This window comes from Triturus cristatus, chromosome 3_1 (assembly GCF_964204655.1).
Source record: "Triturus cristatus chromosome 3_1, aTriCri1.1, whole genome shotgun sequence".
Taxonomy (NCBI): domain Eukaryota; kingdom Metazoa; phylum Chordata; class Amphibia; order Caudata; family Salamandridae; genus Triturus; species Triturus cristatus.
Window position 1 is genome coordinate 374,884,179 of NC_140583.1, and position 23,723 is coordinate 374,907,901.

Here is a 23,723-nt window from a genome sequence, read left to right on the forward strand (position 1 = left end):
ATGCGGGAGTCAGGACAGTGATTGCTTGGCTGAATGGCTGTGTGTGCCCCTGTTGTCCATCTCAGTGTGAGCCCACCTGGCCTGCACAGTCCCCGCCCAGAAAGACAAGGACACATCACTTCACTTACACAGTATTGCATCTGTCTTTTCTCATTGCACTCCAGCTATGAGCCATCCCAGCACTATAGATTGCACACGACCGGCCTTGGGAAAAGGATTATGTATTTGTGAGATCATGTACCTCAATGTGACATCCATGACACAGTTATCTATTCACAGGGCAGGGACATTGAGGGCTGCGCAGTCTTGGGCACAGTGAGTCTGACCCCAAACACATGTTGATATGTGGTGTATGTCTTGCTCAACCGAAAAATAGACTGGAGATGTGGGCAGGCTACACAGGGCTTTCAGTGCTGGCATCCTGCATGAGTGTGAGATGTGCAGGGAATGTGTTCCCCGTCACACCTGCATGCATTTACAGCTTTTCCCATGCAGATGTACCATGTGAGATGTATCCTTGTCTCAGTTCGACATATCTGTGTTTTTGGAATTAGTTTGTATCATGCTACATTTCTGAGAGATGTAGGTACATGACACTGTGTCACTGATCATTTCCTCCTCCCATGCCTGCAGCTCAAGGTACACCAGCGTAAGGCCGTGTGGAGGGCAATTGCGGCCAAGGTGCGGGCTCTGGGTGTCTCAAACCGACGGCACACCCACTGCCACAAGTGGTGGGACGACATCAGCCGGCTGGCAAAGAACGTGGCGGAGAGGACCTTGGGGCTGCTTCCTCACACTGGGTGGTTGGCATGAGGCAGCATGACACCACTCATGGGCTGCATCTTGTCCGTGACACACCCTGAGCTTGATGCATGTTTGAAGGAGCATCAGCAACAAGCCAGGGGTGAGTATTCTGAGAAGGGTGACTTTGGCTGGGAGTGGCTGCATGTGTACAGAGCCTGTGCCAGTGCTGGCCTATGTAATGTTGGCAGTGTGATGCAGTGGCTTGTAAGTGGCTGCTGGGCTGGGTGCAGGTGTTATGCATTTGCCCTACCTGTACTTAATAAGGTAATAAGGTAATTTGAGTACTGTGCATTCCCATTGCATTCTGAGTCGTGGTCTTCAGGTATCGTCTGCATTGGGGTGGTCTGGGGAATCCAATGGGAGGAAACAGCAGTGTGCCCAATCTGAGTGTGCCTTCATCAATGCATCCATTGCCTGAACTCAGATTAGGGAGGTTTAGACATCTGACATCAATGTTCACCAGTCGTTGTGCCCCAAAGTACAACATGGTGGGTGGCATGGGCTCATGGCCATTGTGGAATGTCATGTTGTAGTCTGTGTCTGCGTTATCCCCTCCTGCTCCATCCAGATCTGTCAGTGGCAGCAAGTAGTGTGCCCCCATCATGGCCCTAGGTGTGCTCAGAGCTATTTGTGTGTGGTTGCACGGAGCCACTAGCAGGGTGTTGTGCTGTGTGGTCATCACATGGCTCACTTATGCCTGAATATCCAGTTTCCACACACTGTTTGAGTCAATATAGTGAGTTAGCACAATGTCATTGCACAGGGTGGTATGCAACATGTAGTTTTAGCCATCTTCTGTGATGCTTTGCTTGCCTATGTTTGTCATGTTGCTGCCACTGAACTGACCCTACATCTCTCTCTCTAATGCAGTATCTCCTATGGACACGGAGGGACAGGAGAAGGACACCAGTGGGGGTGAAACAAGCTCAACAGCTGCACAGGACCCCAGTGACACAGATGTGACCAGTGCCTCGGAGGGGGACAGGAGTCTGCTGAAGGAATCCCAGCCTGAGACACAAAGCTTCTCATGGACATACTCTGCACCCTGGACGGGCCACTGGCCTTGCTGTCTTGCCCTTGCCTGTGCAGCATCTTATGGACATACTCTGCACTTTGCCCTGCCCACTGGCCTTGTCATTCACTGCTGTGTGCTCCTTGCCTGTGCAGCTTCTCATGGACATACTCTGCACCCTGGACTGGCCACTGGCCTTGCTGTTTTGCCCTTGCCTGTGCAGATTCTCATGGAAATATTCTACACCCTGGACTGGCCACTGGCCTTGCTCTTTTGCCCTTGCCTGTACAGCTTCTAATGGACACACTCCGCACTTTGCCCTGCCCACTGGCCTTGCTGTTTTGCCCTTGCATGTGCAGCTTCTCATGGACATACTCTGCATTGTGTGCCTTGCTCTTCTCTACTCATGGTGCCTATCTGTGCAATATGTGAAAAAAGACAGTTGCTCCTGTTGTCTGTTTTGTCAGTGTCCTTACTGAATAAAGTTCTTTTGCTGTGTGTATATGGTTTACTGTGACACATGCTCTGTCTGCCACTTCAACATAGCCAATGTCTTAGCTCACTTACTCTATTTTTTACAGGGGTGACAGGGACTTCAGTTATTCCTGACCATGATACTTGTGGCAGCAATGAAGTCAGTTTTAAATGGAAAGCAGTTATCAGTTTCTTAATGTGTTCATGTTGGCTATATTGTACACATGTCAGGTTGGGGGGCACTGCCAGCACAGAGTGGGATTCTATCCACAGTATTGCAGGCAGGCTGGCCAGGGTCGTCATCTATGTGTATTCTTCCTTTATGTGTGCCCAGTGGTGTATGTGTGTGGTCATCTTGGGATGGCCAGTCATCCTAGTCCCATGGCTTACTTTCAATGTGTGCTCTTGGGTGGTCATGAAGTTTGCAGTGTGAAGGGGGTGACTTTGTCAGGAGTGTTGATGTGTGTGCCCCTGCATTGTCAACTACACACATGTGTCACCCAGGAGTTGTTTGCCTGTTGTTTTGATTGTTCAGCCCAGTGGATGTGGTTGTATGCACATGTGTGAGTCATATGTTGTGCATTGTGCAGTGTGTTGGTGTGTCCTTGAAGTTCTGGCTGACTCCTACTTGTTGTTTTTCTCACTTGTGAGTATGCAGAGCGTGTGAATGGCAAGTCAGTGTTTTGTTTTGTTGATCATCTGTGTGTCATGTTACTGTTTGTGGAAACTGTGCAGACCTGCTGCTCCACACTGCCATTGTGGTTGTGTTTTCTCATGCATTGCTGTCACATGGTGCCTTTTTGCCTCCAGTATGGCATGTTGTGTGTGGTGTCATACCATCCCCTATCTGTGCTTCAGATGACTACCCATTGTGAGTCTGCACTACCTCTATTTGTGTATGGTACACTCCTGCCATGTCCCCTATTGACATGCAGTAGACTTCACTTTGATGCCAGCTGTCCCCTTGGTTTACATGTGTGTGTGCCTCCCCATCGCTTCATTTGTGACACTGTGCTTTGTGGTGCAGTTCTTTGGCCAGGAGCAATGTGTCACTCAGGGCATTTCCCCAATGGGTTATATGTGATGTTCTTGTGCTGTTTGGCAGTCATGGTTGCTCATATGCAGTTCAACTGTTTGTGCTTCCCAATCCTCTCGTCAATTTGTTTCCACCTTTCTGTCCCAGACTTGTGCATCTGTTGGTGTCGTGTTGGATGCATGTGTGTTGGCTGTGGTACTGTTTCACTTACTGGGTGTGCTGTTGTCTTTGTGCTGTGCTGATTGGTGTTGCCTGGGTTAATGTTATGCCACTCATGTCTTTGTGGGGCTGGTATGCTTGATGTGCACACACTGCTTGTTGTGCATGCAGTGCTGTGTGTGTATGTTGCCTTGTCATTGCCTGGTGTGCATCCCCTGATGTCCTGCTGTGTTTGCTATGTGATGTATTTGCCTGTGCATCTGTTGTTTGTTTGATGTGGCTGTTTTTCTGTGATGGTGCACTTCTTGGCTGTGCTGTGGTATGTTGTCTGTGCATTGTTCATGAGTGATGAGGTTGTGCACTCCTGATGTGTCTGTGCTCCCATTGCCTTTCCACAGTTTAGCTGCACAGGGCATGTCTGTTCTTGTTGTGGTTCTGTGTGTGTTTCTGTTGGATTATGTGTTTGTCTGTTGTTTTTGTGCAGACATTTATTCTGGCATCCCTGTGTGTGTGTGATGTTTGTGGCTACCCCCAGGGTGAGTGATTGTTTGTCTGTGTATTGACTGGCAAGTATTGCCAGCCTTCAGAGTGTTTGACACTGGTGTTGTGTGCTGCTGGTGTAAGGGGGGTATGTGTGTAGATTCCTATTAGTGTTTGGCAGTCATGGAGTGTGTCAATGGGCCTTGTGTGTTGTGCTGCTGGCATACTCCTGTGAAGTAGTTGTATATATGTGTGGCTGTTCACAGTTAGACTTCAGGGCCTTCCTTTCATCCTTGTGCCTATACATGGTTTGCCTTGCTGTCTCCCTGTGTTGTTGCACTGAGCTGTCTGTGGTTTGACTTCACAAACTGTGCCAGCTCTGTGTGCTTTGATGGGCTGAGGGTGTTGTTCTCTGTTCCTTGTCTTGCATGTGATGTACACATGCTTGTTGGTTGTCTCCATGGCCTTCCATTTGTGTGCACCCTACTTTGGCTTTCCTATTTGTTGTGCTCCATTGCTGTTGGCATGTATGTGTCAGTATGAGGTATGTATGTGTGACTTGGCAGGCTGCGTGTCCAGTTGGATGTTTGTTCCTTATATGTGTGTGTGTGTTCATTTGGTGCTTGTACTCTTTTTGATTGCCACGAGTGTGGTATTGTTGTAGTGTGTGTGTTTCCCTGGCCCTGTGCTTCTGTATTGTGCATTCCTCTGCAGCCACTCCCGCTGTGGCTGTCTCCCTGGTTGTTTGTTGTGTGGTGCCGGGTGAGGATTCACCTGGCTTGTTGTGCATGGGGGTGCACAGGAAGGGCACATGGCATGTGACTTCAGGGGGGTGCTAGTGTGTGGAGGGTTGGTGGGTGAAGGTGTGGCACTGTGCTCCTTGTGCCCTGCCCATGCCTGGCGCCGGCCCTGCCTTCTGCATTGTGCGCATGTATTCCCTTTTCTTTACCGCCGCGGTGAAGTGACCGGGACATTGCTGCATGATCGCGGAAAATGTGTGGCCAGGATGCGGAGGGGTGACTTGGTGGCAAGTGAGTTATTTGTGGGTGCACTTGTGGATGTGTTCCTGTTCCCACCAGGGTTTCTGATGTGGATTTGGACCCTGTATCAGCCCATGAGTTGTGTGTTTTGGTTGTGTTATTGCGTACCTGCGGCGGCGTCCACGGAGGTCCATGAGTTGCTGGTGATGTATCAAGCACAGCACCGAAAAACATGTAGGGCTGGGTCCATTGCGGTCGTGTCCGGGTGGTGTGGACCGGGACTCTGGTTTCGCGATCCACTGTCGAGCTACCGCCATCTCTGGTTGGGTAGTTTCTCCGCTGCGGTGCGACTGGTTGTTTGGGGCATCCTAATTTGGGAGCGGGGTGGAAATCATTCCGCACGGCGGTGAGTCTCCATTGGCTCCCACCACTGCGGTGGTGGGCGCACTTTCATGGCGGTTCGCGTTGCACCACTGCCGAGGGGAAATGGCCTATGTTTGGCCATACTAATATGGCGGGCGTGGGGTCCACTGCTCGCGGGCGGTAAAATGCATTTTCCCGCACCGCGGTGGTGCCACCGCCCGCCATCCTAATCAGCCCCTTAGTATCTAGCTTATGATGAGAAATCACAGAATCCCACCACATTTGTATGATAACTTATCTGATGTTTTCCAATTCAAACTAATCAGCTTAAAGGCAATTGCCAATAAAATGTATTTTAATTTATTTTTAAGGATAGATGGAGTAATTAATTTGGACAGGGAACCCAAAAAGATATCAACAATATTAAAAGGGCAATCACAATTAAACATTGTCTTAATCTGAGCTCAAATTTTGTACCAAAAACTATGGGTATTGGGACAATTAAATGAGATATGCACTAAATCTGCATCAGGAAAGTCACAGGACCAGCACTTAGTAGAACTATCCGATAAGAATTTATAACATTGCAAAGGAGTAAAATATAGGCGAAGAGAAACATAAAATAGAGATTGTGTAATACCAGCAGACTGTGAGATTTTATATATGTGTACCCCCCAAAAAGTGTTAGGCCAAGAGACTCCTAAATCTCTCTCCCATAAAAATTCACATTTGGAATTGGTTCTAGAGGGGTCCAGAAGGGAGAAATATTTATTATAAATAGCCGAAGTCCTAGTGCCAATTTTCAGAAATTCCGTAATATGAGAACAGACAAGAATCTTCTTTGAGGATTTCTGTAAAGAAGCATACACATCAAGAATTACATTCATTAGTAATAGAAAGTCAACATAGAAAAAAGATATAACAATAAGGGGAAAAGTCTAAACGACCCCACCAAGATAGAAATAAAGGGTTTCTAGAGGAGAACATCTTATTATTTTTCATAGTAAGTCCTGAAAATTGATCCTAACCATATCTGGAATAGAATTTGTGAACCATATCCCCAAATATTCAATTTTTGCAGAAGTGGAAGATTGATAACCAGTAAGAGAATAAGAGCTACTAAAAGTGTATTTAGTTAGTGGAAGAATTTCTGTTTTATCGTTATAGATTTTATTTCCTGAGACAATAATAGCAAAAGCCAAATTTCGTGTAACAGATGAGGTAGTGAGTCATCAGAAGAGATGAATAAGAGAATATCATCTGCAAAAGCAGACAGGTTTAACTGTTGATCCCCATAAGGAAAGCTAGAAATGGAAGAATTGAGATTGATTCGAGAAAGGAAGGGCTCCAGAGCTAAAACAAATAACAGAGGGGAGAGAGCGCAGCCTGGTCTAACCCCCTATTGAGAGAAAAATATGAGGAAGTTATGCCATTAACCATGATGAAGGCTCGGGGAGCAGAATATAAAAGGGGGATAAGAGCTATAATCTTAGGCCCAAATCCATGGCATTTCCATGGCATTTCATAGAGTGAAATAAAAAATCCCAATTTAATCTATGAACGCCTTCTCTGCGTCAATTGTTATAGCTGCAAGAGAAGACTTAAAGAAGAAGCTTTACTGAGGACATTTAGGAACAGTCTCGCATTATCTGAAATAAGCCTTCACTTAATGAACCCTGATTGTTTATTTCCTATAAGGTGGGGGAAAGGACTATAAACGTAGGGCCAATAGTTTAGCAACATTTGTATAATCCTCGATTAATAAAAAATATAGGCCTGTAATTTTCACATTAGCGAGAATCTTTACCATCTTTATGAATAAGACAAAATATTGCTTCTTGAAAAGTACCAAAAGTAGAGGAGGATGCAATAAAATAAAACAATACACAATACAAATAAGAAAAAAGTATACTAAAATAATGGAGATAAAACTCAACTGTAAAGCCATCTGGACCAGGTGTTTTCCCTAACTTAAGCACTTTTAAGGCTGCTGCAATTCCTTCAGAAGAAGGTACAATCTCTAAAGAGTCAAAGTCTAAATTTGGCTGAACAGGATGAGGCGTGTGGTGTAGATAGTCTGAAATAGTGGAGGAAGAGTGAACTGATTCAGGTGTATAGAGAGATTTATAAAACTAAACATATCTTTTTAGATAGTTTGCTAATAACTTACCAGCTTTATTTCTCCATCCATGGTAATGCACACTTTTCCAGAGAAGTACAGAGGAGGCTTCATTAGTAGAGACAGAGTTAAACTGCATTTTTGCTTTAAGCAGATCTGTTATATCAGTGGACAGTTTAGAAGAGAAATATTTATTTTCTAAGAATTTTATCAATGTAAGAAGTCTAGTGTGTTCTTTTAACCGAGTGTTTTGGCTTTGAATGTATCCCAGAGTAGGGAAGGGGAGATGTCTGTATTATCATGAAAGGAAAAGCAGTCAGAAACAAAGGTAATAAACAGACTCCAAAACTGGGCATCCTGCAATAAATAATTGTTAAATTCCAGCGATGTAAAGGAGGACAAGGAAGAACCAAATCCATATCTGTGATAACCACGGCGTGATCAGAGAGTACAATTGGAGAGATATGCGATTGTATGATAAGCTAGGCAAGGGTCTCAGAGAGAAATATATGGTCCAGTCGTGAAAATGAACCATGAGATGCAGAATAATGAGTACATTCCCAGACAGTTGGATTAGACAATATCGAGGAGTCCACCAAAGCTCCTTTGTGAATAGTAGAGTGAAATTGCTTATGCATTTTATGGGCTGAAAAATTTATCGAGGATTGCCTATCTAAAACCGGGTCTATTATTTGATTACAGACCACTCCTAAGATAAAATAAGAGTGAAGAAATGATATACATATTTGTGCAATGATAGGTCAAAAAGTAATATCAGGTTGTGTTGGGGTCATAAACATTCCTGATAGTGAAGGGTACATTTTGTATGATAAGATTTACAATAATTCACTTACCTATGTCATCTGCTTGTTGAGAAACCAATTTAACATTAAGTGATTTTTTAAGCAGTATCACAACCCCATTTTTCTTATTTATTGACGGGAATACAAATTCATTGCCCACCCAAGCTTGCTTAAGTTTCAAAAGCTTCACTTAGTGTAAGGTGAGTTTCCTGAAGAAGCACCAAATCAGGACTAGATTTACCTAGCTGGGACAGCACTCTCTGTCGTTTAATAAGATTAGGAGATCTTTTAATATTCCATGTAATTACTCTGAATTATGCACAATCAAGAAAAATAATATTAGAGAGTAATGAGGCATATATAAGAAGTTCAGCAAATAATATGAAAAAGAGAATATGCAGTATCGGTATACAATGTAAAGGTTAGGGAAAAAAAGGAAAAGGAGGAGGGAGGAGAAGAGGGAGAAGAAAGAGTAAGAAGAGAGGACAGTACAAGTCCAGACAGGATGACTGAAAAAGAATAAAACATACCTGTATGGGAACAGAAAAGGAACTGGGGTGGTGCCGACACAAAATACAGATGAAACACCCAAAAGTGGGGAGTCTACGCCACATCCGGAAACACACAGATGAAGAGTGATGCACTGTGAAGACAAATGAAATGGATCTGTGAGAAGGAGGGAAGCAGAAAAGAAAACAACAAGTTATATTTCAAAATATGATAGTATGACAACAAAAACAAAGAAGACATACATCATGATACAGTTAACTATAACGTCAAATAACTACCATGACGGAGAACAAGCATAGATACACCTATCACATCTTACAACAAGGATCATTGCCTTCAAGTGCCTCCTGGAGACCATTTCTCCTATTCCTGTTTTCCAAATCCTCTACTTGTTTTTTTGAGTTGGTCAACTTCTGTCTCCAAATGTTTGAGTTTGGCTGTTTCTTCATGCAAGTCCACCACCTGCTGTTCCACCATAGAGACAAGGTTTTCCATTAGTGTCCATTTGTCATCCAAGTTTTGGATACGTTTATTTGTTTCCTCAACAAAGGGTCTCCATGCCCTAATCTCTTCCAACAATAATTCCAGAGAAATTGAAGATGAAGCTTTCTCAGACGAAGGTGGGTCTTGCTTAAGTCTTTTAGAAGAAGAGGTAGGAGATTGAGATTTATTCAGGTTGGACTGCTGGGAGGAATTACGTTATGCTGATGAAGTAGCAATCTCTTCAGATGAAGATAACGTTTTCAACGGTGCATTGTCTTTTCTGGAGGAGCTTGCTGAAGAAGGAGGCAGTTGTTTTGTGGGCACAAATGAGAATTGTGGCTTTTTTAACCTGCCCATAGAAGAGAGGGCAAATATATAAACTGAGATATAGGGTCTGTGAATTTCACACAAAATACCAACCAAAAATTAAAAGGGTCTTTGTTGATTATTAACACATTTGTCTTCAGATTCTAAGGATAAGTAGCAGTAAAAAGCTAGTTCAACAAAATGGTGGTCGCATCAGGATAATGAGTATAAAAGCAAAACCAAGCAGAGAATATTCGCATTCTACAGAAAAATATCATATCATAGGGGCATCACACCAGTCCCTGATACCGTATAATTCTAAGAGAAGCAGCCAGAGTTCTGGGTTCTCAAAACAGCGGCTGCTTCATGAAGGAAAATGGTTGCGGCAGCAAGAGTGCTGCAGCATAAACAAAGTTACCAGCAAGGTGTCACAGCAACTTTCGCCATCTTTTCCCAATTAGGACTGCCGTCTGCACCTCCCTCAAATGCTGTAAATGATCTGTAAACACTCCGGTGCGGCGGAGCTCCGAGATCAGGGCACCATCTTGCGCGCTGGCTAAGCCAAGCCCCCTTGTACTTTCAGTCTTGTTTAAACTTTTTCCTTTTCAGATCTCCCTCCCTGCTGTTCCTACCCCAACCCCCTTTCCCTCACCTGGCCACTCTAACAGTTAGTGCTATTACCGCATTCTGAGTTGGCGGTGCTTGGACTTGGACTTAACGATCACAGTGCAGGTCCCAAGGAAAGAGTCCATCGTTGACATGCATGAACAGGATCTCTACAGTGAAAAATGTACACACCTAAAAAGATACTAAGAAGTAATCTTGAAAAGAGATCAGAAAATGTATAAGCATGGGCATCAATTAGGGGTCACCAGAGTTTGCAGTTGCAACTACTTGCTTCTCCTCTGTGGACCTTAGTGCTGAAGAACCAGAACCTTTTGGGTCTGGCGGCGCAGGGTACGCCCTCTGTCCTCGGAGTTCACCTGCTTCGTTACACAGAGACGCTGGACACTCTGTCGGCGTTAGAAGATTGGATTTATTTAGCTGCAGCTAGTACAGTTATCCTAGAAGTACACAAAGTAGGTTCTCAGGAGACTGCCACTTCACTCGGTGGCGCATCAGATTAAATACTATACAATACATGTGATGTGATGGCACCACAAAATGGCGGAGGATCACCAAATGGCGGGTCGATTCGATCGTGATCGAAATCGAAGTTCCTCAGACCCTCCTTTGCCAGAACTCAGGCAAGATAGACTCACGTTAATCTGAGTCCACATCAATAGCCACGAGATCATCGAGCTGTTGCTGTAACATCATTCTTATGTTTTCCGTTACTTGTGGCTGGGGTTTTGGGATGCACATAGTAGCACAAAGATCACAGATAGCGGGACCACAGTGCATACACAGGCAGCAAGAAAATACAATGGTCAAGATTATTCCAAGGAATGTCAATACTTTCCAACCCCATTTGGACAGTAGTCCCCAAAACCATTCCGTTAAAGACCAATCTCCTTCGTCCTGATGAATAGACTCGGAGATTATGTGCAACTTGGAGATAGCTTGGTATACTGTCGGAGCGTCATTAGGAATGAAAATACAGCAGCTTAACCCGATCAATTTACATACTCCACTACGATCGGCAAGAATAAAGTCTAAGGCAAGTCTGACCCAATTCGCAGGGCCTGCCATATACATTCGACTCATTGAATCTCTCGCTGTTTTCTTTGCTAATTCATCAGCAAATGCATTTCCTCGCCCAACATCATCCGTAATCTTCTTGTGTGCACTACACTTCACTATCGCTATTTGGATGGGTAAAGCAAGTGACTCAAGGAGATCAGTCACTAACTGACCATGCTGTATTTTGGTGCCATGTGAAATTTGGAATCCCCTTTCCTTCCAGAGACGCCCAAAACTGAACGCTACACCAAAGGCATACTGACTGTCAGTGTACACGTTCACGCTTTTCCCTTTCGATAATACACAAGCTCTCGTCAGTGCTATCAACTCTGCTGCTTGCGCTGAATTGTGTCTAATGCGTGCAGTTTCCACAATCGTATGTAAGGTAGTTACAGCATAGGCTGAAACCATATCTCCATTAGGAATTTTGAAACAAGAACCATCTACCCATAGAGTTCCATCCGGATCCTCTAATGGTGTGTCTCTCAGGTCAATTCTTCCTTTCGTCTCTTCCTCAGTACGGAAGAAACAATCATGCTGATCCTCAACACTCTCCTCATTTGGAAGGGGCAACAAAGTAGCAGGATTCAGGTTATTACATCGTTTGATGTGTACGTGACTAGCCAAAAGCGTCAGCTCGTAACCAGTTAAACGTGCACTCGTAAGATGCTGTGTTTTCGTTCTGTTTAGCAAAGTATCCACTGCATGCGGCACCATGACAATGAGAGTATTATCTAACACCATTCCAGCAGACTGTCGGATAGAAATTGCTTCGGCTGCTGTTGCTTTGAGACAACTGGGCAATGCTTTAGCTACGGGATCTAATGTGGCTGAAAAATAAGCACATGGCCGCTGTCTGTCTCCAAATTGCTGTGTCAAGACTGACAATGCACAACCTTCTCTCTCGTGAACATACAGCGTAAAAGGCTTAGTGTAATCTGGGGTACCTAGTACAGGAGCAGAACAGAGAGCAGTGCGTAAATCAGTGAAACTCTTTTGGCACTCATCAGTCCAAGGAAGGGGCTTAGGCGTATCTTTTAAAGTGAGTGCCAACATAGGTTTGGCGATCAAAGAGAAGTTAGGGATCCACTGTCTACAATAAGAAGTGATACCCAGAAAGGCACGTACTTCCCTCTGTGTGGATGGTACAGACATTCGTGTAATCGCTTGAATTCGTTCTGGTGTCAATCGTCGTCCCTCCTTTGATTGGAGATGACCCAAGTAGATAACCTCTTGACAAACATATTGCAGTTTGGAAGGTGAAACCTTGTGATTCAGGTTAAACAAGTGGCGTAACAATGCAGCAGTGACATCTTTGCAGATATCTTCTGTATCGACGGCGACTAATAAGTTGTCCATGTATTGAATAAGGGCAGCACCAATCGCAAAGTGAAAAGTATCAAGATGACATTTCAAAGCTTGGCTATACATGGAGGGACTTTCACAATAACCTTGGGGTGCGCGCTTAAATTGGAAGCTTCGGCCTCCAAGAGAAAAACCAAAAATGTCCCTACTCTCTTCTGCAATAGGAATACTAAAGAAGGCATTCTTTAGATCGATAACAGAGAACCAAGTCGCTGTGGAAGGTATCATCGTCAACAGAGCAGTGATATCTGGAACAACAGGGAATTGTGGTATCACAATTTTGTTTACTTCTCTCAGATCAATTACAAACCGGTACACAGGAGGTTGAGAAGGATCAGTACGTTTAAGAACAGGAAGAATAGGACTATTGCATGTGTTACCTCTCGTTTCTTCAACCACATCTTTCCGAATTAGGTCATGAATGATTTCCAAAAGCGCTCTTTCACCTTCAGCAGAGATTCTATATTGTGGGATATGTGTTAATTCAACATTGGGCTTGAGAGTGACAACATAAGGCGGTATCTCAAGACAACCCACATCGTTCGGACCCGTGGCCCAAAGTGCTGTTGGAAGAGAAAGCAACTCAGGAGGAAACTGATCTTTGGACAGATACATTGGGGAGATCAACTTCTGACCTAGAGTGAGATGTACGCCAGAAGGAGAACAATATATTGTAGCATGCATTTGTTTCAATAGGTCTAGACCCAACAGATTCTCACCGCAACCATTCGTCAACAGAAGTGGAGCTTCCAGATCATAAGGACCAACTGAAATAGGCAAAGGACAAGAAACCGGATTGCGAACAGGGGCGCCAGAGAATCCTACAGAAACATTCGTTAAGCCAGACAAAGGTGCCCCAGGGAGTTTAGAATGAATAATAGAACTTCTCATTGCTCCAGTATCTAGAAAAAATGGCTCCGATACACCCATTGTAGTGACGTTAACATAAGGACCATTTTGATCTACTGGGATTGGCACAACTCCTCTACTTTGTCCATGGCTGTTCTAGTTGGCATGAAGACTCTCATTCTCGCCTTCAACATAATGGTCTTCATTATAATACTGTGTAGATCTCACATTCTGCTGATCAAAGTAGTTCATGGAATTGGGAGAAGGAATGACACGCTGTTCTTGAGCTAACGCACCTCGACCTCTACCTCTGTTTGCTGACTGGAGGCCAGCACAACCTCGTGGAGCAGATAACGCTCCATTGCGCTGCAATAAAACCGGACAACTACTCTTAAAATGACCTTCCTCTCTACAATAGGCACATTGATTAGGACCTAACAAAGGTCGCGGAATGTATGGCTCAGGTTTCTTATACAACTTCTGAAACTGCGGTGGCTGCTGAGTCTGAGGCTGAACATAACGTGGCGGATAAGCTTGCTGCAAGAGAACCTTCGTTTTTAAATCTCTCGTCTTTTTCTCTTGCTTTTCTTTTTCTTCCTTGTCCCTATTCTCATAATATTGTGCAGTAGCCAATATCTGAGCAGAAGAAGAAACAGCCCAAGAACTTTCTGAATCTTTTAATTTGTGTGACAGCTCGGGAAGCAAATTGAATACAAATTTATCCACGAATAATCGCTGTCCACCCTCGGTAGCCATGTCCTGACCACTGTGGTCGATAAATGTCTCCTCAAAACGAGTAAAGAAGTCAGAGACACTTTCATCTTTCTTTTGTTTGCATGCTGCTAGCTTATCCCAATTTACTCTCAGTGCAGGCATCATAGTTTTCATTAACGTAATGATTCTACCAGGAAGTTCCGAGATCAAAGCCTGACGCTTTGCGCCACCCACTTGGTCTCTATCTGTATCAGCTATAACATTCCAAGTAGCACCTAATTCCTGTGCGTGATCCTCTCTACTAATCTTAGCCCATATTGTCTGTGGGACGACATTACCCATTAACATATCGATATCTGCCAGATTCATAATGCAAGCATCAATTGTCTGCGATAATTCTTTGTAATAACCTGCAGGGTTCTTACGCGAATCTGGTAGAGTCTGTTTAAGAGCTAAAACTTTGGATCTCTTCCATGGCACATGTACCCATATACGCTGGAAATGAGCAGGAATAGCTGGATTAGCACCTACTGCCGCAATCTCTTCCTTCCATACTGGAGGAACCTCTCTCATAGGATAATTTTTCGACGTTAGTTTAACCGACGGATCGGAATCAAGAAAAATTTGAGAAAGCAATAAGGATCTATTAGAGATAAGTGTCCTTACAGCTTCCTCGACTTTGGAACCTACAACAAGTCCTTTTTCAAAATCAGCTTGAACATCTAACAGATCTTGTGAGATCGGACTCAAACTCACATCTTCCCATTCTTTAATGAGGATGTCGCACATTACATTAAAAACATATATCTGCGTAGGCGCATTCCATTGCAAAAAGGTAGGCATAATATCAAGCACACTATATTGTGGACCCTTCTTGATCCATCTTCGTGCAAGAGAGTCTAGCTTCTCTCGTTCCTCAAAATCTGGAAACTGACTACGAGATTGTCTTCGAGCAAAAGCCGGAGACACATTAAAAGCTCCAAAGAAAGGAGATAGAATACTAGTGACAGAATCTGTGAGACGCTTACGCACAGACGGTGAATTAGACATTAGAACTGGAGACAGAGTATTAGGAGAACTAACAGGAGAAGGACTGGAGATTGCAGGAGGAGCAGAAGGCAAAGGAGAGCTAAGATCAGGAGATGAAGGCAAAGAAGTTGAGACTAATGGTAAAACCGGCAAGGGCGGTAATACTGGAGGAGGCAAATGTTGAAGAGCCAGAACCGGCGGAGGTACCACCAGCAGCTGAGCAGGCTGTAACGGCTGAGGTACATTGGCATTTTGCGCATAGGGTGGAGGCAACCTTAATAAATGAGACATTAGGGGATCCTCTTCTATATCTTTCTTATTATCAGAAGGAGAAACAGGCAACACCGGATAGCATTTATCTATCGCCATACGATGTTGTCTTTCTGAAATTTCAGTCACATTGTCAATTTCATCATTTTTGAACTGTTGGGCAGCCTGTATAATTGTCATACCCTGTGCTTTCCTATCTCGTTTTGCTTGTTTAATTTCCTTCTGTTTGGCTTCCTTACGCCAAAGGCGTAAAGTGTCAAACATTGCCGGCCGGGCTTTTCTTTTGAATAAAACTGTTTCCAAATTGTCTAAACACATCAGGGTCAAAACTACCATTTTCTGGCCATTTGAGAACACCATCTTTCTTCGTGTATCGAGTCCATGTCTCGTTAAAGGCAATGGGGCCGATACCATGTTTCAAATAGAGCTCATTTGTGGGAGTTCCAACTGAAGGAATCGGACAAGAGTCCTCAAGTCGGGAGTCCCTATTACAACCAAGACAACAAATTCTTCCAAACTTAGTCAGACCAGGCATTTCGAAATGTCTCTGGACTGTTCACAAACTTCAAGGGGGTAAAACTCAGTTTACGCAGTACCACGGCTTTAGTCTTTGCAAATACTAAATCTAAGAAACCTAAGGACATCAAACAAAGAACCAAATTGTGGGCGCGACCCACAAAAATACTTAACTAAGGACGTCTTCTTCCACCAACAGAGGCCCGTCTATCGTCTCGCCTTACCATACATCATCAAAGGAATGGGCCAAAGTAGGGCGACAGTCAGGGCAGCGGTCGTCAGTAACCGTCAGGAAGGAGTAACCGCGCTGAAAAAGACCTTCGGACCACTTTCGACATACAGAGGTCGCTTAGTGTGGCTTGCGAACCCTCCGGAATTTTCTTGCGGGGTTCCTCACGACCTTCGAGCAGAACCTGTACCACTGAAGCCGCCCCAAGTTGGGCACCAATTGAAAAACCAGAACCTTTTGGGTCTGGTGGCGCAGGGTACGCCCTCTGTCCTCGGAGTTCACCTGCTTCGTTACACAGAGACACGGGACACTCTGTCGGTGTTAGAAGATTGGATTTATTTAGCTACAGCTAGTACAGTTATCCTAGAAGTACACAAAGTAGGTTCTCAGGAGACTGCCACTTCACTCGGTGGCGCATCAGATTAAATACTATACAATACATAATTATTAACGAGACACACTCCCCAAGCATATAAGAAAAGAGCCAATAGGGTAAGTGGAAAAACAAAGTGGAACCTATAAGAAAGGTTCGAAAACAGAAATATCAGATGACTCGAAGAGACCTCTCCTCCAATGGCGTTCGTCACCCCACCCTCAAGCTGATAGATTAACAGAGTCATAACTAACTTGCAGGTGGAGAGATACGTTTGTGTGTATTGGAGGACAGTCGTGAAACAAGAGAATGCTAGCAGGAGACAGTGAAGGCCAGTCGATAAGATATGATCAGGAAAGAATGGTGTGAGCCTACAGATAGTTGAAGCAGGGATTAGGAAAGCCAGACAAGGATTAGTGTACTCGGCTATTCCAAACACCAGCTTCGCAAATAAAGGCCGAGGACGTATTTCGACACCAAACTACGGGAAAAGCAGAATAGACTTCGTTCGCCGTGCTGCCTGAGTGATGGCAACACAAAATGGCGGCGGGTCACAAAATGGCGGGTCGATTCGATCGTGATCGAAAATCGAAGTTCCTCAGTGCTGTCTCTGCGACCCCTGTCTTCGAGAACTGAGCCCCGATAATTTTGCTTCATCTGTAACTGCACTGGCATTTGGCAGATGTAGCGAAACTGAAAGGAAAGACCCACGTACGTCTGCCTCAAGATATTAATAATGCTTGTTATTGGCTTGTGTTAACTTGGAGGCAGACGTGCTGTTTGCCAGGGAGGAGCGTCCAGCACATGAAGGCAGGAAGTGCAGCCTGAGACTGCTAGTACAGGATCTCTCTCTCTCCTGAAATTGTAACCATGTAGAGGAAGGAATATTTCCTCCCACTCTCAGCCTTCCAATATGCAATCTCCTCAAACAGGCTCCACAGCAAGATAAGGACATTATCCACTGCTAAAACCCGAAAGTCAACTACAACTGCAGAATAGGATAGCAATGTCAAAATAAGGGCCTGTTGTCAGGTATCACTTTTATTTAGCAGATTAGCAGAAGTTTCCATGTGTAAATAAGTTTAAACATTTTAAAGTAAACCACCTGTAAAATAAATGTGAGCGCTCTCCTAGCCGGTTTCACCTTATTTCAGCAGATGGTGTAAGGACACTCTTACAAATGTGGCAGAACAGGCTTATTTGCGAGTTATGTTATGTTATAGTTTGGTAAAGCGCAAACAGCTGCCCCAGCAAAGAGGCGTCCCGGCGCTAAGGAACTACAGATACTCTACTGAGGATGGGAAGAGAGGGGATGAGGTGGCCTAGGGGGAGGGGAACAGGTGGGTCTTGATGGCCTTCCGGAAGGTAGACAGGTTTTCCAAGGAGCAGATGTTCAGTGGCAGAGTGTTCCAAAGCTTGGCTCCCAGAACCCTGAAGGAGCGACCGCCAATGCGGCAGAGCTTTGTGCGGGGTACGCTCAGTAGGCGTTGGCCTGAGGAGCGCAGATTGCGCCGCGGTACATAGGGTGTAAGGAGAGGTCGCAACAGTTCTGGGCGTCTGAGTTTAATGATTTTGAATGTCATAATGAGGGTTTTAAACTGGATTCTGGAGTCGATAGGTAGCCAGTGCAGCTTACGGATCGTTGCTCTAGCGGAGCATCTGCGAGGAAGACCAACCACGGCTCTTGCCGCAGAGTTCTTCATGCATTGCAGTCACTCTATCTATCCTTTGTTGGCGCCAAGAAGAAGAACATTGGCGTAGTCCAGGCGGGAGAGAATCATGGCTTGGACAATGAGTTGACGAACCTTGGCGTCAAAGAAACCAAGTATGGGGCTGAGACTCCTCAGCAAACCGACACAAGTAGCTGCCACTTTTTTTGTGTGGGTCTGAAAGCTGAGTGAGGAGTCCATCCAAACTCCTAGGTTTTTGACCAGGGATTTAGGAGGTGGGATGGTGCCTAGTGACGAGGGCCACCAGTGTTCTTTCCAAGGAGCAGCACCTCCGTCTTGCCTGCATTGAGCTGCAGGCAGTTGTCCATCATTGATTTGTCCACTGCAGCAAGGCCGTCCCTAAATCTCGAGGCCGGGGTGGAAGGGCCTTCTGTGAGAGTGATGGCCAGCTGCGTGTCATTAGCGTAAGACACCAGCGTTAGGTCCCACTCTTTAGCCACTACCGCAAGTGGCTGCACGTAAATATTAAAAAGGGATGGGCTCAGTGCAGAGCCTTGCGGGACTCCCTGTCCGATGGGATGGGGTTTTGATAGAAATGGGGGAGCTGACACCCGGAAGGATCTGTCTTTCAGGAAGGGACGGAACCATTCCAGGGCAAGACCGGAGATCCCTACTGTCTCCAGACGATTGAGCAGGATGTTATGGGACACCGTGTCAAAGGCTGCGCTGAGGTCTAGTAGAATCAGCGCAGCACTTTGATCGGCATCGAGGATCGTCCGGAGGTGTTCAGTCGTAGCCAGGAGGGCAGACTCAGTGCTGTGGCCCGGTCTGAACACGTTTTGGGATGGGTCCAGGATGTTGTTTTGGTCCATGTGTAGGGACAGGACGTTGTTGACATGGGCCTCAGGAAGTTTGGACAGCCATGGGAGCAGGGAGATAGGTCGGAAATTTTCCGGTTTGGAAGGGTCCAGGGTGGGCTTCTTGATGATAGGGGAGACCCAAGCTTGTTTCCTGGCTGTCGGGACACTAGCCGATGAGATGGAGAGATTCAGTATGGAGGCCAGGGAAGGCAGAAAGAATTCGAGAGATTCCATAAATTGGGTAGGTCTCATGAGGTCTGCTGGGGAGCCGGATTTGACTTTCCTGCATATGAGATTTCTGGTATGTGCGTCATGGTAGAGCCGTTGGTAATGGAATTGGTGGGGTTGGTCGGATTGGGGGAGTGCTGTGGAAATTATCTGTATATTCTTTGTACTTTCTCTACAAAGAACGTGGCAAGGCCGTCACATTGCTGCGCGGAGGAAATGCTGGAGGAGGGAGATCTGTTGCTCTGTAGTTCTTGTACCAGTTTAAAAATGACTTTTGCAGGATTCGAGCTCGAGTTAATTTCTTCTGCGTAGTAGGAGGCGCGTGCGGCGCAGATTGCTTTGTGGTAAAGTTTTTGTTTGGATAGGTAAAGAACTTTGTCCCCATTATTGTATTCCCTTCTCCAGAGACGCTCAGCTTTTTTGCAGTCTTTTCGCATGGCTTTTAGGGTGTCGTTGTACCATGGGTTGGAGGGAGAGCTGCGCCCTTTGGTCCATTTGGCTGGGATGAGAGCATCTAGTCCTCTAGTAATCCAGCCGTGGAAAGCCTCATAGGTCATATTGATGTCCTGGTTTGCCTCACTATGGAATTCTCCTAGGGTGACATGTAGGTCACTGGTAGAAAGTTTGTGCCAAGAGACGGCAAGTTGGCTCAGTTTTGTTCAATGTTTCTTTAACTAACATAGTCATTTTAATAAGATAGTGGTCAGTCCATCCCATAGATTTGGGCACGTCTGTCTTAATCTCCGGGATGTTGGTGAAGACAGGATCGAGGATATGTCCAGCCGAGTGCGTGGGGGCTTGGATTAGAGAATTGAGTTGTAAGGCAGCAAAGTCGGCCAGGAGGTTTTTGATAGTGGGGTCTTGAGACCGATCAAAATGGAGATGGAGGTCGCCTAATATAGTGAAGTTGGCTGATCTCATCACCAAGGAGTTTGCCACCTCAAGGAGAGCTTCGATAAATTTAGAAGCAGGTCCGGGTGGGCGATAGATGTAGAGGCCTGACAGGGCAAAGTGAGGGCTGGTTGTGATTTTGAAACGAGCACTTTCACAGCCCGGAATTTCTTCCTTGGTGAAGGAGCAATTGAATTGCTTTTTGGAGATGACTGCGATACCTCCACCTCTCGCGTCTCTATTTAGGGTCATTATTAAGTAGTTCTCTGGTAGCATGAGGTTAGGTATGGTGGTCGAATCATCGCGTAACCAGGTTTCGCATAGGAAGAGAATGTCAGGATTCTCGTCAAGTAGGAGGGTGTTAACCTCTAGGTGATGTTTAGTGAGAGACCTAACGTTGAGTTGGAGGACGGTGAGAGGGGTAAGATTGGGCAAGCCTCGCCTCTGCCTAGAGTGACGGGGGCTAGGTGTGGTAAAATGGCAAGACTTACATTGAAGGCATGTGCGGCCAAGAATGCCTGATATCTCATTACAGCTCCGTCCAGGGTTCAGGGCGATAAGGAGTTCTCTATCATATTGATGGAGTTCTCGTGGAGCTCGGCCAGGGGGACGGGCGAGAGGCGATGTCTTGGCAATGACAGGCGCAGACGGGCTTGCCTTAGGCTCGCCTTCGGCGCGCAAACATCGCGCCCGCTGCGCTCGTCCGCTGCGCGTCCGGGGGACGCACATAATTTATGGATAGGAGGGAATGGCGATCAGGGGGGCGTGTCCTCCGAGAAAGGGGCGTGGCCTGCGGGCGTGCCGGAATGGCGTCAGGAGTGTTTGTTTGGTATGTCGCGTCAGTGCTAAATCCGCTGCGCGATGCCTGAAGCCAGAGCAGAGGGTGAGTTAAAATACAGATAATATTACGGTGACAATCAAGTTTTAAAAAGGTTCACGCTCCCGGCTTCCGCCTCAGGAGCAGTTGCAGTACAATGTGGCGCTCGTATTCAGCGTCTATATGTAGTGCTGGTGGTCAGGGGGGCATGTCCTCCGAGAAAGGGGTGTGGCCTGCGGGCGTGCCGGAATGGCGTCAGGAGTGTTTGTTTGGTATGTCGCGTCAGTGCTAGATCCGCTGCGCGATGCCTGAAGCCAGAGCAGAGGGTGAGTTAAAATACAGATAATATTACGGTGACAATCAAGTTTTAAAAAGGTTCACGCTCCCGGCTTCCGCCCCAGGAGCAGTTGCAGTACAAGTGTGTAACATTTGAAAGCAACTTCAATGCAAATTACGAAAGTGTACAATATAAGGCTACCCGTTTGCACAAAATCCACTTCGAATCCACATAGAAGTCTCAAAAAGAATGTAATTGTGCACTAATATACTTAAAGGATGATACCGAGACAGAGGGGCCTCATTCACAGCTCACTCATTTTCTCAGAATTATAATAAACATTCTGCCGGTAAAGGGATTGACATTCTGCCATATACAATAATTAGGGCAAGATGTAGAGTCATAGCTAATCACGGTGGCACTGGGGTTATTCTAGGGAATAAAAAAGCACTCTTTAAATCTACAAACATTTTACAATGGTCTCCTGCCTGTTTGGAGCCCCCGTAGAACAGAGTGACATGGACTGCCTTCCTCCTACACCAATCCCTGTTATTACTGTGGCTTGGAAGCACTTTCTTTTCACTTCAGGGTTTAAAATATACCACCATCTGCGTGTTAACAGTACTATGTTTAAAACAAACCTGGGATAGAAACAACGTAACATAGAACTGAAAATGGAATGGCACAGCTTGAGGCTATGAGCAGAATATGTGCTGAGATCAGACAGCATAGCCAGAGGCAATGACCATGACATTTCTTAACTGCTAAATATTATGGGGTAAATTCAATTGAATTATGCACATGCCAATGTATATTTTTGAATTAATAAGCTATATCACAAAGTGTATTAGTGTTTGTATATTGCCACCAAGGTCTCTATCATCTTCTAAGGTTCAAACCTCTGTTGTATCTCTGTAAGATTTAATCAGGATTGTATACAGGCACCAAGAGATCCTGACATGTATGTACTGGAAGCCCACTTGCCAGTGGTCACTAATCTGCCACCCCCTGTGTTTCTGGGCTCTCCATTGTCCTCCCAAGATGTAGAACCTCTGGATGCATGCGCTAGTGAGTAACTCTTGAAACTAAAGAACAAAGGGCCAGATGTAGGTAACTTCAATTTAGCGAGTCCTTAATAGCGATTTTTACCAAATCGCTATTAAGGACTCGCTAAATGGAATGTAGGTAGGAATCACTAAAATATTAGCGTTTCCTTAACATTCCTTAATAACGAATCAGTAATTGAGAATCGTTATTAAGGAATACCTACCCATTCATTCCTATGGGCTAGGAGGCCCATAGGAATGAATGGGAAGATATTCACTATTAGCGATTCGGTATTACGCTAATAGCGGGAGCTATTTCAAGGGTGCCAGGGTGTCCAAAGGACACCCTGTTGCACCCCTGAAATGTGCATATGTGCACATGTGGTGCACATCCATGCCCTAAGGGCATGGATGTGTGCCACATGGCACATTTAAAAAAGCAAAAAAGTTATTTTTCAAATGAAATCGCTACTTACCACCAACTTGAAGTTGGTGGTAATTAGCGATTCCTTAAGGCTGAAGTGCACTATTTTTAGTGCTACGCACATTGCATTTAAGGAATCGGTATTTCCGATTCCTTAAATGCAAGAGCAAAATGAATTCATGGTGTTAGAAGGTGGTTCTGACCAGCTGAGCCGCCCAGATTTTTCGCTTTTTGAACACCTAATTTTTGAGCTTTTACTATGGGAGAGCCTCATAAGCTGGGAATCACACACAGTGAACTCATGATGAAATAGACTACATGTGGATTTCACCAGTGTCCGCCTTCTGAGAGAAGGCTGCTGCTCTGCAGCCAGGGTTAGGGGCACCGGACTGGATACATGTAGACATGTGTGCACATGTATGTGCATCCGTGTAAGGGCTGCTCGGGGAGATTTCTGACGTACCCAACCCAGGAGCAGGTAGAGATAGAATGGTGTGCATTGAGGGTGTGAGCATGTGCTCTTCCTTAAGTAATAAAAGATTTCAATCATGCAGTTGGTTTCCTTTTTGTTCCTGGTGTTTTTAGAAAAAGGCAATTGTCTTGTGTTGTCTTTAAAGAATTATTTATTAGTTACATCCTTATTGTTCCAGGAGTAATGTTTGTTTGTACTCTGGAGGTGCAACAGCAGACACTTGTTTCGCACTAGGTGGTCAAAAAGACCAAGGCTTTCTCAAGGCTGCAAAAAATGTAATGTAGCAGTATGAGTAAAATGCGATTCTAGGCCCCATTCATGAGACACCGACGGGTGCACAGTGTTTGAAATTTGGTAAGTGCCTTTATTGAAGTAATTAGAAAAGTGCACGGATTAGGAAGTCCAGGACACATTCTATATTGGTGAAGTGATAATGTGCACTCAAACTTTGTGACTGATACAACAGTGCAGATGGGACAGA